The 15641-nt window shown below is 55.7% G+C and overlaps 2 protein-coding genes across 3 annotated transcripts in view; one reads left to right on the plus strand and one right to left on the minus strand.

Annotated features, from left to right (window-relative positions):
* Positions 1–15641, minus strand: part of LOC140720705 (C-type lectin domain family 12 member A-like) — a 353185-nt gene that overhangs the window by 163965 nt on the left and 173579 nt on the right. The window lies entirely within an intron of this gene.
* The window catches only part of LOC140720768 (NACHT, LRR and PYD domains-containing protein 3-like), a 65488-nt gene that overhangs the window by 15691 nt on the left and 34156 nt on the right, over positions 1–15641 (plus strand). The window lies entirely within an intron of this gene.

Consider the following 15641-nt stretch of genomic DNA (forward strand, 5'->3'; position numbering starts at 1 on the left):
TCCCAAGCGATCATTTTTCCTCATCCCGCTTCCTCCGATAGGATCTCTCTTCCCCATTTCCCTTCTTCCTGTGGGATCTCTCTTCCCCATACCCTTCCTCCTGTGGGATCTCTCTTCCCCATCCCCCTTCCTCCTGTAGGATCTCTCTTCCCCATTCCCCATTCTCTTGTGGGATCTCTCTCCACCATCTCTCTTCCTCCTGTTGGATCTCCCTTCACCATCCGCCTTCCTCCTGTGGGATCTCTACTTCCCATTCCCCTTTCTCCCGTAGGATCTCTCTTTTCTATCCACCTTCGGCCTGTGGGAACTCTGTTCCCCATCCCACTTCCTCCTGTGGGATCTGTATTCCCCATCGCACTTCCTTCTGTGGGATTTCTCTTCCCCATCCGCCTTCCTCCGGTGGGATCTCTCCTTCCCATCCCCATTCCTCCCGTAGGATCACTCTTTCCTATCCTCCTTCCTCGAGTGGGATCTCTCTTCCCCATCCCCTTCCTCTTGTGGGATCTCGATAACCCATCCCCTTCCTCCTGTGGAATCTCCCTTCCCCATCCCCCTTCCTCCTGTGGAATCTCTCTTCCCCATCCCCCTTCCTCGTGTGGGATCTCCTTTACCCATCCCCCTTCCTCCTGTGCGATATCTCTACCCTATCCCCTTCCTCGTGTGGAATCTCTCTTCCCCATCCCCCTTCCTCGTGTGGGATCTCCTTTACCCATCCCCCTTCCTCCTGTGCGATATCTCTACCCTATCCCCTTCCTCGTGTGGAATCTCCTTTACCCATCCCCCTTCCTCCCAAGCGATCATTTTTCCCCATCCCCCTTCCTCCTGTGGGATCTCTCTTCCCCATCCCCTTCCTCCTGTGGGATCTCTCTTCCCCATCCCCCTTCCTCCTGTAGGATCTCTCTTCCCCATCCCCTTCCTCCTGTGGGATCTCTCTTCCCAATCCCCCTTCCTCCTGTGGGATCTCCCTTCCCCATCCCCTTCCTCCTGTGGGATCTCTCTCCACCATCCCTCTTCCTCCTGTTGGATCTCCCTTCACCATCCGCCTTCCTCCTGTGGGATCTCTCCTTCCCATTCCCCTTTCTCCCGTAGGATCTCTCTTTTCTATCCCCCTTCGACCTGTGGGAACTCTGTTCCGCATCCCACTTCCTCCTGTGGGATCTGTCTTCCCCATCCCACTTCCTTCTGTGGGATTTCTCTTCCCCATCCGCCTTCCTCCGGTGGGATCTGTCCTTCCCATCCCCATTCCTCACGTAGGATCACTCTTTCCTATCCCCCTTCCTCGAGTGGGATCTCTATTCCCCATCCCCTTCCTCCTGTGGGATCTCTCTTCCCCGTGACCTTTCCTACTGCATGATCTCTCTGTCCTATCCTCCTTCCTCCTGTGGGATCTCTCTTCCAGATCCCCCTTCCTCCTGTGGGATCTCTCTTCCCCATCCACCTTCCTCCTGTGGGATCTCTCTTCCCCATCCCCCTTCCTCCTATGGGATCTCACTTCCCGAACCCCTTCCTCCTGTGGGATTTCTCTTCCCCATCCCCCTGCCTTCTATGTGATCTCACCTCCCGATCCCTTTCCGCCAGTCGGATCACTTAACCCATCCCCCTTACTGTGGGATCTCTCTTCCCCATTCCCATCTTATGGGATCTCTCATCCCCATCACTCTTCTTCCTGTGGGATCTCTCTTCCCCATACCCTTCCTCCTCTGGGATCTCGATAACCCATCCCCTTCCTCCTGTGGAATCTCTCTTCCCCATCCCCCTTCCTCGTGTGGGATCTCTCTTCCCCATCCCCTTCCTCGTGTGGGATCTCCTTCAACCATCCCCCTTCCTCCTGTGGAATCTCTCTTCCCCATCCCCCTTCCTCGTGTGGGATCTCCTTTACACATCCCCCTTCCTCCTGTGCGATATCTCTACCCTATCCCCTTCCTCGTGTGGAATCTCTCTTCCCCATCCCCCTTCCTCCTGTGCGATATCTCTACCCTATCCCCTTCCTCGTGTGGAATCTCCTTTACCCATTCTCCTTCCTCCCAAGCGATCATTTTTCCCCATCCCCCTTCCTCCTATAGGATCTCTCTTCCCCATCCCCCTTCCTCCTGTGGAATCTCTCTTCACCATTCCCCTTCCTCGTGTGGGATCTCCTTTACCCATCCCCCTTCCTCCTGTGCGATATCTCTACCCTATCCCCTGCCTCGTGTGGAATCTCCTTTACCCATCCCCCTTCCTCCTATAGGATCTCTCTTCCGCATCCCCCTTCCTACTGTAGGATCTCTCTCCACCATCCCACTTCCTGCTGTCGGAACACTTTCCCCATCCCCCTTCCTCCTGTCGGAACACTTTCCCCATCCCCTTCCTCCTGTCGGATCTCTCTTCCCAACCACTTCCTCCTGTGGGATCTCTCTTCCACATCCCCCTTCCTCCTGTGTGATCTCTCTTCCAGATCCCCCTTCCTCCTGTGGGATCTCTCTTCCCCATCCACCTTCCTCCTGTGGGATCTCTCTTCCCCATCCCCCTTCCTCCTATGGGATCTCACTTCCCGAACCCTTTCCTCCTGTGGTATCTCTCTTCTCCATCCCCCTTCCTCCTGCCGGATCACTTTCCCCATCCCCCTTCATCCTGTGGGATTTCTCTTCCCCATCCCCCTGCCTTCTGTGTGATCTCTCCTCCCGATCCGTTTCCTCCAGTCGGATCACTTAACCCATCCCCCTTACTGTGGGATCTCTCTTCCCCATTCCCATCTTATGGGATCTCTCATCCCCATCACTCTTCTTCCTGTAGGATCTCTCTTCCCCATCCCCTTCCTCCTCTGGGATCTCGATAACCCATCCCCTTCCTCCTGTGGAATCTCTCTTCCCCATCCCCCTTCCTCGTGTGGGATCTCCTTCAACCATCCCCCTTCCTCCTGTGGAATCTCTATTCCCCATCCCCCTTCCTCGTGTGGGATCTCCTTTACCCATCCACCTTCCTCCTGTGGAATCTCTCTTCCCCATCCCCCTTCCTCCTGTGGGATCTCTCTTCCCCATCTCCTTCCTCTTGTGGGATCTCGATAACCCATCCCCTTCCTCCTGTGGAATATCTCTTCCCCATCCCCCTTCCTCGTGTGGGATCTCCTTTACCCATCCCCCTTCCTCCTGTGCGATATCTCTACCCTATCCCCTTCCTCGTGTGGAATCTCCTTTACCCATCCCCCTTCCTCCCAAGCGATCATTTTTCCCCATCCCCCTTCCTCCTATAGGATCTCTCTTCCCGATCCCCCTTCCTCCTATAGGATCTCTCTTCCCCATCCGCCTTCCTCCTGTGGGATCTCTCTCCACCATCCCTCTTCCTCCTGTTGGATCTCCCTTCACCATCCGCCTTCCTCCTGTGGGATCTCTCCTTCCCATTCCCCTTTCTCCCGTAGGATCACTCTTTTCTATCCCCTTTCGACCTGTGGGAACTCTGTTCCCCATCCCACTTCCTCCTGTGGGATCTGTCTTCCCCATCCCACTTCCTTCTGTGGGATTTCTCTTCCCCATCCGCCTTCCTCCGGTGGGGTCTCTCCTTCCCAACCCCATTCCTCCCGTAGGATCACTCTTTCCTATCCTCCTTCCTCGAGTGGGATCTCTCTTCCCCATCCCCTTCCTCTTGTGGGATCTCGATAACCCATCCCCTTCCTCCTGTGGAATCTCCCTTCCCCATCCCCCTTCCTCCTGTGGAATCTCTCTTCCCCATCCCCCTTCCTCGTGTGGGATCTCCTTTACCCATCCCCCTTCCTCCTATGCGATATCTCTACCCTATCCCCTTCCTCGTGTGGAATCTCCTTTACCCATCCCCCTTCCTCCCAAGCGATCATTTTTCCCCATCCCCCTTCCTCCTATAGGATCTCTCTTCCCCATCCCCCTTCCTCCTGTGGGATCTCTCTTCCCCATCCCCTTCCTCCTGTGGGATCTCTCTTCCCCATCCCCCTTCCTCGTGTGGGATCTCCTTTACCCATCCCCCTTCTTCTTGTGCGATATCTCTACCCTATCCCCTTCCTCGTGTGGAATCTCCTTTACCCATCCCCCTTCCTCCCAAGCGATCATTTTTCCTCATCCCGCTTCCTCCGATAGGATCTCTCTTCCCCATTCCCCTTCTTCCTGTGGGATCTCTCTTCCCCATACCCTTCCTCCTGTGGGATCTCTCTTCCCCATCCCCCTTCCTCCTGTAGGATCTCTCTTCCCCATTCCCCATTCTCTTGTGGGATCTCTCTCCACCATCCCTCTTCCTCCTGTTGGATCTCCCTTCACCATCCGCCTTCCTCCTGTGGGATCTCTACTTCCCATTCCCCTTTCTCCCGTAGGATCTCTCTTTTCTATCCACCTTCGGCCTGTGGGAACTCTGTTCCCCATCCCACTTCCTCCTGTGGGATCTGTATTCCCCATCCCACTTCCTTCTGTGGGATTTCTCTTCCCCATCCGCCTTCCTCCGGTGGGATCTCTCCTTCCCATCCCCATTCCTCCCGTAGGATCACTCTTTCCTATCCTCCTTCCTCGAGTGGGATCTCTCTTCCCCATCCCCTTCCTCTTGTGGGATCTCGATAACCCATCCCCTTCCTCCTGTGGAATCTCCCTTCCCCATCCCCCTTCCTCCTGTGGAATCTCTCTTCCCCATCCCCCTTCCTCGTGTGGGATCTCCTTTACCCATCCCCCTTCCTCCTGTGCGATATCTCTACCCTATCCCCTTCCTCGTGTGGAATCTCTCTTCCCCATCCCCCTTCCTCGTGTGGGATCTCCTTTACCCATCCCCCTTCCTCCTGTGCGATATCTCTACCCTATCCCCTTCCTCGTGTGGAATCTCCTTTACCCATCCCCCTTCCTCCCAAGCGATCATTTTTCCCCATCCCCCTTCCTCCTGTGGGATCTCTCTTCCCCATCCCATTCCTCCTGTGGGATCTCTCTTCCCCATCCCCCTTCCTCCTGTAGGATCTCTCTTCCCCATCCCCTTCCTCCTGTGGGATCTCTCTTCCCAATCCCCCTTCCTCCTGTGGGATCTCCCTTCCCCATCCCCTTCCTCCTGTGGGATCTCTCTCCACCATCCCTCTTCCTCCTGTTGGATCTCCCTTCACCATCCGCCTTCCTCCTGTGGGATCTCTCCTTCCCATTCCCCTTTCTCCCGTAGGATCACTCTTTTCTATCCCCTTTCGACCTGTGGTAACTCTGTTCCCCATCCCACTTCCTCCTGTGGGATCTGTCTTCCCCATCCCACTTCCTTCTGTGGGATTTCTCTTCCCCATCCGCCTTCCTCCGGTGGGATCTGTCCTTCCCATCCCCATTCCTCACGTAGGATCACTCTTTCCTATCCCCCTTCCTCGAGTGGGATCTCTATTCCCCATCCCCTTCCTCCTGTGGGATCTCTCTTCCCCGTGACCTTTCCTACTGCATGATCACTCTGTCCTATCCTCCTTCCTCCTGTGGGATCTCTCTTCCAGATCCCCCTTCCTCCTGTGGGATCTCTCTTCCCCATCCACCTTCCTCCTGTGGGATCTCTCTTCCCCATCCCCCTTCCTCCTATGGGATCTCACTTCCCGAACCCCTTCCTCCTGTGGGATTTCTCTTCCCCATCCCCCTGCCTTCTATGTGATCTCACCTCCCGATCCCTTTCCGCCAGTCGGATCACTTAACCCATCCCCCTTACTGTGGGATCTCTCTTCCCCATTCCCATCTTATGGGATCTCTCATCCCCATCACTCTTCTTCCTGTGGGATCTCTCTTCCCCATACCCTTCCTCCTCTGGGATCTCGATAACCCATCCCCTTCCTCCTGTGGAATCTCTCTTCCCCATCCCCCTTCCTCGTGTGGGATCTCTCTTCCCCATCCCCTTCCTCGTGTGGGATCTCCTTCAACCATCCCCCTTCCTCCTGTGGAATCTCTCTTCCCCATCCCCCTTCCTCGTGTGGGATCTCCTTTACACATCCCCCTTCCTCCTGTGCGATATCTCTACCCTATCCCCTTCCTCGTGTGGAATCTCTCTTCCCCATCCCCCTTCCTCCTGTGCGATATCTCTACCCTATCCCCTTCCTCGTGTGGAATCTCCTTTACCCATTCTCCTTCCTCCCAAGCGATCATTTTTCCCCATCCCCCTTCCTCCTATAGGATCTCTCTTCCCCATCCCCCTTCCTCCTGTGGAATCTCTCTTCACCATTCCCCTTCCTCGTGTGGGATCTCCTTTACCCATCCCCCTTCCTCCTGTGCGATATCTCTACCCTATCCCCTGCCTCGTGTGGAATCTCCTTTACCCATCCCCCTTCCTCCTATAGGATCTCTCTTCCGCATCCCCCTTCCTACTGTAGGATCTCTCTCCACCATCCCACTACCTGCTGTCGGAACACTTTCCCCATCCCCCTTCCTCCTGTCGGAACACTTTCCCCATCCCCTTCCTCCTGTCGGATCTCTCTTCCCAACCACTTCCTCCTGTGGGATCTCTCTTCCACATCCCCCTTCCTCCTGTGTGATCTCTCTTCCAGATCCCCCTTCCTCCTGTGGGATCTCTCTTCCCCATCCACCTTCCTCCTGTGGGATCTCTCTTCCCCATCCCCCTTCCTCCTATGGGATCTCACTTCCCGAACCCTTTCCTCCTGTGGTATCTCTCTTCTCCATCCCCCTTCCTCCTGTCGGATCACTTTCCCCATCCCCCTTCATCCTGTGGGATTTCTCTTCCCCATCCCCCTGCCTTCTGTGTGATCTCTCCTCCCGATCCGTTTCCTCCAGTCGGATCACTTAACCCATCCCCCTTACTGTGGGATCTCTCTTCCCCATTCCCATCTTATGGGATCTCTCATCCCCATCACTCTTCTTCCTGTAGGATCTCTCTTCCCCATCCCCTTCCTCCTCTGGGATCTCGATAACCCATCCCCTTCCTCCTGTGGAATCTCTCTTCCCCATCCCCCTTCCTCGTGTGGGATCTCCTTCAACCATCCCCCTTCCTCCTGTGGAATCTCTATTCCCCATCCCCCTTCCTCGTGTGGGATCTCCTTTACCCATCCACCTTCCTCCTGTGGAATCTCTCTTCCCCATCCCCCTTCCTCCTGTGGGATCTCTCTTCCCCATCTCCTTCCTCTTGTGGGATCTCGATAACCCATCCCCTTCCTCCTGTGGAATATCTCTTCCCCATCCCCCTTCCTCGTGTGGGATCTCCTTTACCCATCCCCCTTCCTCCTGTGCGATATCTCTACCCTATACCCTTCCTCGTGTGGAATCTCTCTTCCCCATCCCCCTTCCTCCTGTGCGATATCTCTACCCTATCCCCTTCCTCGTGTGGAATCTCCTTTACCCATCCCCCTTCCTCCCAAGCGATCATTTTTCCCCATCCCCCTTCCTCCTATAGGATCTCTCTTCCCGATCCCCCTTCCTCCTATAGGATCTCTCTTCCCCATCCGCCTTCCTCCTGTGGGATCTCTCTTCCCCATCCCCTTCCTCCTGTGGGATCTCTCTCCACCATCCCTCTTCCTCCTGTTGGATCTCCCTTCACCATCCGCCTTCCTCCTGTGGGATCTCTCCTTCCCATTCCCCTTTCTCCCGTAGGATCACTCTTTTCTATCCCCTTTCGACCTGTGGTAACTCTGTTCCCCATCCCACTTCCTCCTGTGGGATCTGTCTTCCCCATCCCACTTCCTTCTGTGGGATTTCTCTTCCCCATCCGCCTTCCTCCGGTGGGGTCTCTCCTTCCCAACCCCATTCCTCCCGTAGGATCACTCTTTCCTATCCTCCTTCCTCGAGTGGGATCTCTCTTCCCCATCCCCTTCCTCTTGTGGGATCTCGATAACCCATCCCCTTCCTCCTGTGGAATCTCCCTTCCCCATCCCCCTTCCTCCTGTGGAATCTCTCTTCCCCATCCCCCTTCCTCGTGTGGGATCTCCTTTACCCATCCCCCTTCCTCCTATGCGATATCTCTACCCTATCCCCTTCCTCGTGTGGAATCTCCTTTACCCATCCACCTTCCTCCCAAGCGATCATTTTTCCCCATCCCCCTTCCTCCTATAGGATCTCTCTTCCCCATCCCCCTTCCTCCTGTGGGATCTCTCTTCCCCATCCCCTTCCTCCTGTGGGATCTCTCTTCCCCATCCCCCTTCCTCCTGTAGGATCTCTCTTCCCCATCCCCTTCCTCCTGTGGGATCTCTCTTCCCCATCCCCCTTCCTCCTGAGGGATCTCTCTTCCCCATCCCCTTCCTCCTGTGGGATCTCTCTCCACCATCCCTCTTCCTCCTGTTGGATCTCCCTTCACCATCCGCCTTCCTCCCGTGGGATCTCTCCTTCCCATTCCCCTTTCTCCCGTAGGATCTCTCTTTTCTATCCCCCTTCGACCTGTGGGAACTCTGTTCCCCATCCCACTTCCTCCTGTGGGATCTGTCTTCCCCATCCCCTTCCTCCTGTGGGATCTCTCTCCACCATCCCTCTTCCTCCTGTTGGATCTCCCTTCACCATCCGCCTTCCTCCCGTGGGATCTCTCCTTCCCATTCCCCTTTCTCCCGTAGGATCTCTCTTTTCTATCCCCCTTCGACCTGTGGGAACTCTGTTCCCCATCCCACTTCCTCCTGTGGGATCTGTCTTCCCCATCCCACTTCCTTCTGTGGGATTTCTCTTCCCCATCCGCCTTCCTCCGGTGGGGTCTCTCCTTCCCATCCCCATTCGTCCCGTAGGATCACTCTTTCCTATCCCCCTTCCTCCTATGGGATCTCACTTCCCCATCCCCTTCCTCCTGTGGGATCTCACTTCCCCGTGACCTTTCCTCCTGCAGGATCTCTCTGTCCTATCCCCCTTCCACCTGTGGGAACTCTCTTCCCAATCCCCCCATAACTGTAGTATCTCTTTTCCCCATCCCATTTCCTACTGCGGGATCACTTATCAACATCCAGCTTCCTCTTGTGGGATCTCTCTTCCCCATCCCCCTTCCTCCTGTGGGATCTCTCTTCCCCATCCCCCTTCCTCCTGTGGGATCTCTCTTCCCCATCCACTTCCTCTTGTGGGATCTCTCATCCCGATCACTCTTCTTCCTGAGGGATCTCTCTTCCACATCCCCTTCCCCCTCTGGGATCTCGATAACCCATCCCCTTCCTCCTGTGGAATTTCCCTTCCCCATCCCCCATCCTCCTGTGGAATCTCTCTTCACCATTCCCCTTCCTCGTGTGAGATCTCCTTTACCCATCCCCCATCCTCCTGTGCGATATCTCTACCCTATCCCCTGCCTCGTGTGGAATCTCCTTTACCCATCCCCCTTCCTCCTATAGGATCTCTCTTCCGCATCCCCCTTCCTACTGTAGGATCTCTCTCCACCATCCCACTTCCTGCTGTCGGAACACTTTCCCCATCCCCCTTCCTCCTGTCGGAACTCTTTCCCCATCCCCTTCCTCCTGTCGGATCTCTCTTCCCAACCACTTCCTCCTGTGGGATCTCTCTTCCACATCCCCCTTCTTCCGGTGTGATCTCTCTTCCAAATCCCCCTTCCTCCTGTGGGATCTCTCTTCCCCATCCACCTTCCTCCTGCGGTATCTCTCTTCTCCATCCCCCTTCCTCCTGTCGGATCACTTTCCCCATCCCCCTTCATCCTGTGGGATTTCTCTTCCCCATCCCCCTGCCTTCTGTGTGATCTCTCCTCCCGATCCCTTTCCTCCAGTCGGATCACTTAACCCATCTCCCTTACTGTGGGATCTCTCTTCCCCATTCCCAACTTATGGGATCTCTCATCCCCATCACTCTTCTTCCTGTGGGATCTCTCTTCCCCATCCCCTTCCTCCTCTGGGATCTCGATAACCCATCCCCTTCCTCCTGTCGGATCTCTCTTCCCAACCACTTCCTCCTGTGGGATCTCTCTTCCACATCCCCCTTCCTCCTGTGTGATCTCTCTTCCAGATCCCCTTTCCTCCTGTGGGATCTCTCTTCCCCATCCACCTTCCTCCTGTGGGATCTCTCTTCCCCATCCCCCTTCCTCCTATGGGATCTCACTTCCCGAACCCTTTCCTCCTGTGGTATCTCTCTTCTCCATCCGCCTTCCTCCTGTCGGATCACTTTCCCCATCCCCCTTCATCCTGTGGGATTTCTCTTCCCCATCCCCCTGCCTTCTGTGTGATCTCTCCTCCCGATCCCTTTCCTCCAGTCGGATCACATAACCCATCCCCCTTACTGTGGGATCTCTCTTCCCCATTCCCATCTTATGGGATCTCTCATCCCCATCACTCTTCTTCCTGTGGGATCTCTCTTCCCCATCCCCTTCCTCCTCTGGGATCTCGATAACCCATCCCCTTCATCCTGTGGAATCTCTCTTCCCCATCCCCCTTCCTCGTGTGGGATCTCCTTCAACCATCCCCCTTCCTCCTGTGGAATCACTATTCCCCATCCCCCTTCCTCGTGTGGGATCTCCTTTACCCATCCACCTTCCTCCTGTGGAATCTCTCTTCCCCATCCCCCTTCCTCCTGTGGGATCTCTCTTCCCCATCTCCTTCCTCTTGTGGGATCTCGATAACCCATCCCCTTCCTCCTGTGGAATCTCCCTTCCCCATCCCCCTTCCTCCTGTGGAATCTCTCTTCCCCATCCCCCTACCTCGTGTGGGATCTCCTTTACCCATCCCCCTTCCTCCTGTGCGATATCTCTACCCTATCCCCTTCCTCCTGTGGAATCTCTCTTCCCCATCCCCCTTCCTCGTGTGGGATCTCCTTTACCCATCCCCCTTCCTCCTGTGCGATATCTCTACCCTATCCCCTTCCTCGTGTGGAATCTCTCTTCCCCATCCCCCTTCCTCCTGTGCGATATCTCTACCCTATCCCCTTCCTCGTGTGGAATCTCCTTTACCCATCCCCCTTCCTCCCAAGCGATTATTTTTCCCCATCCCCCTTCCTCCTGTGGGATCTCTCTTCCCCATCCCCTTCCTCCTGTGGGATCTCTCTCCACCATCCCTCTTCCTCCTGTTGGATCTCCCTTCACCATCCGCCTTCCTCCTGTGTGATCTCTCCTTCCCAACCCCATTCCTCCCGTAGGATCACTCTTTCCTATCCTCCTTCCTCGAGTGGGATCTCTCTTCCCCATCCCCTTCCTCTTGTGGGATCTCGATAACCCATCCCCTTCCTCCTGTGGAATCTCCCTTCCCCATCCCCCTTCCTCCTGTGGAATCTCTCTTCCCCATCCCCCTGCCTCGTGTGGGATCTCCTTTACCCATCCCCCTTCCTCCTGTGCGATATCTCTACCCTATCCCCTTCCTCGTGTGGAATCTCCTTTACCCATCCCCCTTCCTCCCAAGCGATCATTTTTCCCCATCCCCCTTCCTCCTATAGGATCTCTCTTCCCCATCCCCCTTCCTCCTGTGGGATCTCTCTTCCCCATCCCCTTCCTCCTGTGGGATCTCTCTTCCCCATCCCCCTTCCTCCTGTAGGATCTCTCTTCCCCATCCCCTTCCTCCTGTGGGATCTCTCTTCCCCATCCCCCTTCCTCCTGTGGGATCTCTCTTCCCCATCCCCTTCCTCCTGTGGGATCTCTCTCCACCATCCCTCTTCCTCCTGTTGGATCTCCCTTCACCATCCGCCTTCCTCCTGTGGGATCTCTCCTTCCCATTCCCCTTTCTCCCGTAGGATCTCTCTTTTCTATCCCCCTTCGACCTGTGGGAACTCTTTTCCCCATCCCACTTCCTCCTGTGGGATCTGTCTTCCCCATCCCACTTCCTTCTGTGGGATTTCTCTTCCCCATCCGCCTTCTTCCGGTGGGGTCTCACCTTCCCATCCCCATTCCTCCCGTAGGATCACTCTTTCCTATCCCCCTTCCTCCTATGGGATCTCACTTCCCCATTCCCTTCCTCCTGTGGGATCTCACTTCCCCGTGACCTTTCCTCCTGCAGGATCTCTCTGTCCTATCCCCCTTCCACCTGTGGGAACTCTCTTCCCAATCCCCCCATAACTGTAGTATCTCTTTTCCCCATCCCATTTCCTACTGCGGGATCACTTATCAACATCCAGCTTCCTGCTGTGCGATCTCTCTTCCCCATTCACCTTCCTCCTGAGGGATCTCTTTTCGCGATCTCCTTCCTCCTGTGGGATCTCTCATCCCCATCCCCTTCCTCCTGTGGGATCTCTCTTCCCCATCCACCTTTCTCCTGTGGGATCTCTCTTCCCCATCCACCTTTCTCCTGTGGGATCTCTCTTCCCAACCCCTTCCTCCTGTGGGATCTCTCTTCCCAACCCCTTCCTCCTGTGGGATCTCTCTTCCCAACCCCTTCCTCCTGTGGGATCTCTCTTCCCCATCCACCTTTCTCCTGTGGGATCTCTCTTCCCAACCCCTTCCTCCAGTCGGATCTCTCTTCCCAAACACTTCCTCCTGTGGGATCTCTCTTCCAAACTCCCTCCTCCTGTGTGATCTCTCTTCCAGATCCCCCTTCCCCCTGTGGGATCTCTCTTCCCCATCCACCTTCCTCCTGTGGGATCTCTCCTCCCCATCCCCCTTCCACCTATGGGATCTCACTTCCCGAACCCTTTCCTCCTGTGGTATCTCTCTTCTCCATCCCCCTTCCTCCTGTCGGATCACTTTCCCCATCCCCCTTCATCCTGTGGGATTTCTCTTCCCCATCCCCCTGCCTTCTGTGTGATCTCTCCTCCCGATCCCTTTCCTCCAGTCGGATCACATAACCCATCCCCCTTACTGTGGGATCTCTCTTCCCCATTCCCATCTTATGGGATCTCTCATCCCCATCACTCTTCTTCCTGTGGGATCTCTCTTCCCCATCCCCTTCCTCCTCTGGGATCTCGATAACCCATCCCCTTCATCCTGTGGAATCTCTCTTCCCCATCCCCCTTCCTCGTGTGGGATCTCCTTCAACCATCCCCCTTCCTCCTGTGGAATCACTATTCCCCATCCCCCTTCCTCGTGTGGGATCTCCTTTACCCATCCACCTTCCTCCTGTGGAATCTCTCTTCCCCATCCCCCTTCCTCCTGTGGGATCTCTCTTCCCCATCTCCTTCCTCTTGTGGGATCTCGATAACCCATCCCCTTCCTCCTGTGGAATCTCCCTTCCCCATCCCCCTTCCTCCTGTGGAATCTCTCTTCCCCATCCCCCTTCCTCGTGTGGGATCTCCTTTACCCATCCCCCTTCCTCCTGTGCGATATCTCTACCCTATCCCCTTCCTCCTGTGGAATCTCTCTTCCCCATCCCCCTTCCTCGTGTGGGATCTCCTTTACCCATCCCCCTTCCTCCTGTGCGATATCTCTACCCTATCCCCTTCCTCGTGTGGAATCTCTCTTCCCCATCCCCCTTCCTCCTGTGCGATATCTCTACCCTATCCCCTTCCTCGTGTGGAATCTCCTTTACCCATCCCCCTTCCTCCCAAGCGATTATTTTTCCCCATCCCCCTTCCTCCTGTGGGATCTCTCTTCCCCATCCCCTTCCTCCTGTGGGATCTCTCTCCACCATCCCTCTTCCTCCTGTTGGATCTCCCTTCACCATCCGCCTTCCTCCTGTGTGATCTCTCCTTCCCAACCCCATTCCTCCCGTAGGATCACTCTTTCCTATCCTCCTTCCTCGAGTGGGATCTCTCTTCCCCATCCCCTTCCTCTTGTGGGATCTCTCTTCCCCATCCACCTTTCTCCTGTGGGATCTCTCTTCCCAACCCCTTCCTCCTGTGGGATCTCTCTTCCCAACCCCTTCCTCCTGTGGGATCTCTCTTCCCAACCCCTTCCTCCTGTGGGATCTCTCTTCCCCATCCACCTTTCTCCTGTGGGATCTCTCTTCCCAACCCCTTCCTCCAGTCGGATCTCTCTTCCCAAACACTTCCTCCTGTGGGATCTCTCTTCCAAACTCCCTCCTCCTGTGTGATCTCTCTTCCAGATCCCCCTTCCCCCTGTGGGATCTCTCTTCCCCATCCACCTTCCTCCTGTGGGATCTCTCCTCCCCATCCCCCTTCCACCTATGGGATCTCACTTCCCGAACCCTTTCCTCCTGTGGTATCTCTCTTCTCCATCCCCCTTCCTCCTGTCGGATCACTTTCCCCATCCCCCTTCATCCTGTGGGATTTCTCTTCCCCATCCCCCTGCCTTCTGTGTGATCTCTCCTCCCGATCCCTTTCCTCCAGTCGGATCACATAACCCATCCCCCTTACTGTGGGATCTCTCTTCCCCATTCCCATCTTATGGGATCTCTCATCCCCATCACTCTTCTTCCTGTGGGATCTCTCTTCCCCATCCCCTTCCTCCTCTGGGATCTCGATAACCCATCCCCTTCATCCTGTGGAATCTCTCTTCCCCATCCCCCTTCCTCGTGTGGGATCTCCTTCAACCATCCCCCTTCCTCCTGTGGAATCACTATTCCCCATCCCCCTTCCTCGTGTGGGATCTCCTTTACCCATCCACCTTCCTCCTGTGGAATCTCTCTTCCCCATCCCCCTTCCTCCTGTGGGATCTCTCTTCCCCATCTCCTTCCTCTTGTGGGATCTCGATAACCCATCCCCTTCCTCCTGTGGAATCTCCCTTCCCCATCCCCCTTCCTCCTGTGGAATCTCTCTTCCCCATCCCCCTTCCTCGTGTGGGATCTCCTTTACCCATCCCCCTTCCTCCTGTGCGATATCTCTACCCTATCCCCTTCCTCCTGTGGAATCTCTCTTCCCCATCCCCCTTCCTCGTGTGGGATCTCCTTTACCCATCCCCCTTCCTCCTGTGCGATATCTCTACCCTATCCCCTTCCTCGTGTGGAATCTCTCTTCCCCATCCCCCTTCCTCCTGTGCGATATCTCTACCCTATCCCCTTCCTCGTGTGGAATCTCCTTTACCCATCCCCCTTCCTCCCAAGCGATTATTTTTCCCCATCCCCCTTCCTCCTGTGGGATCTCTCTTCCCCATCCCCTTCCTCCTGTGGGATCTCTCTCCACCATCCCTCTTCCTCCTGTTGGATCTCCCTTCACCATCCGCCTTCCTCCTGTGTGATCTCTCCTTCCCAACCCCATTCCTCCCGTAGGATCACTCTTTCCTATCCTCCTTCCTCGAGTGGGATCTCTCTTCCCCATCCCCTTCCTCTTGTGGGATCTCGATAACCCATCCCCTTCCTCCTGTGGAATCTCCCTTCCCCATCCCCCTTCCTCCTGTGGAATCTCTCTTCCCCATCCCCCTGCCTCGTGTGGGATCTCCTTTACCCATCCCCCTTCCTCCCAAGCGATCATTTTTCCCCATCCCCCTTCCTCCTATAGGATCTCTCTTCCCCATCCCCTTCCTCCTGTGGGATCTCTCTTCCCCATCCCCCTTCCTCCTGTGGGATCTCTCTTCCCCATCCCCTTCCTCCTGTGGGATCTCTCTCCACCATCCCTCTTCCTCCTGTTGGATCTCCCTTCACCATCCGCCTTCCTCCTGTGGGATCTCTCCTTCCCATTCCCCTTTCTCCCGTAGGATCTCTCTTTTCTATCCCCCTTCGACCTGTGGGAACTCTTTTCCCCATCCCACTTCCTCCTGTGGGATCTGTCTTCCCCATCCCACTTCCTTCTGTGGGATTTCTCTTCCCCATCCGCCTTCTTCCGGTGGGGTCTCACCTTCCCATCCCCATTCCTCCCGTAGGATCACTCTTTCCTATCCCCCTTCCTCCTATGGGATCTCACTTCCCCATTCCCTTCCTCCTGTGGGATCTCACTTCCCCGTGACCTTTCCTCCTGCAGGATCTCTCTGTCCTATCCCCC

Source organism: Hemitrygon akajei, unplaced genomic scaffold (assembly GCF_048418815.1).
Source record: "Hemitrygon akajei unplaced genomic scaffold, sHemAka1.3 Scf000046, whole genome shotgun sequence".
Classification (NCBI taxonomy): domain Eukaryota; kingdom Metazoa; phylum Chordata; class Chondrichthyes; order Myliobatiformes; family Dasyatidae; genus Hemitrygon; species Hemitrygon akajei.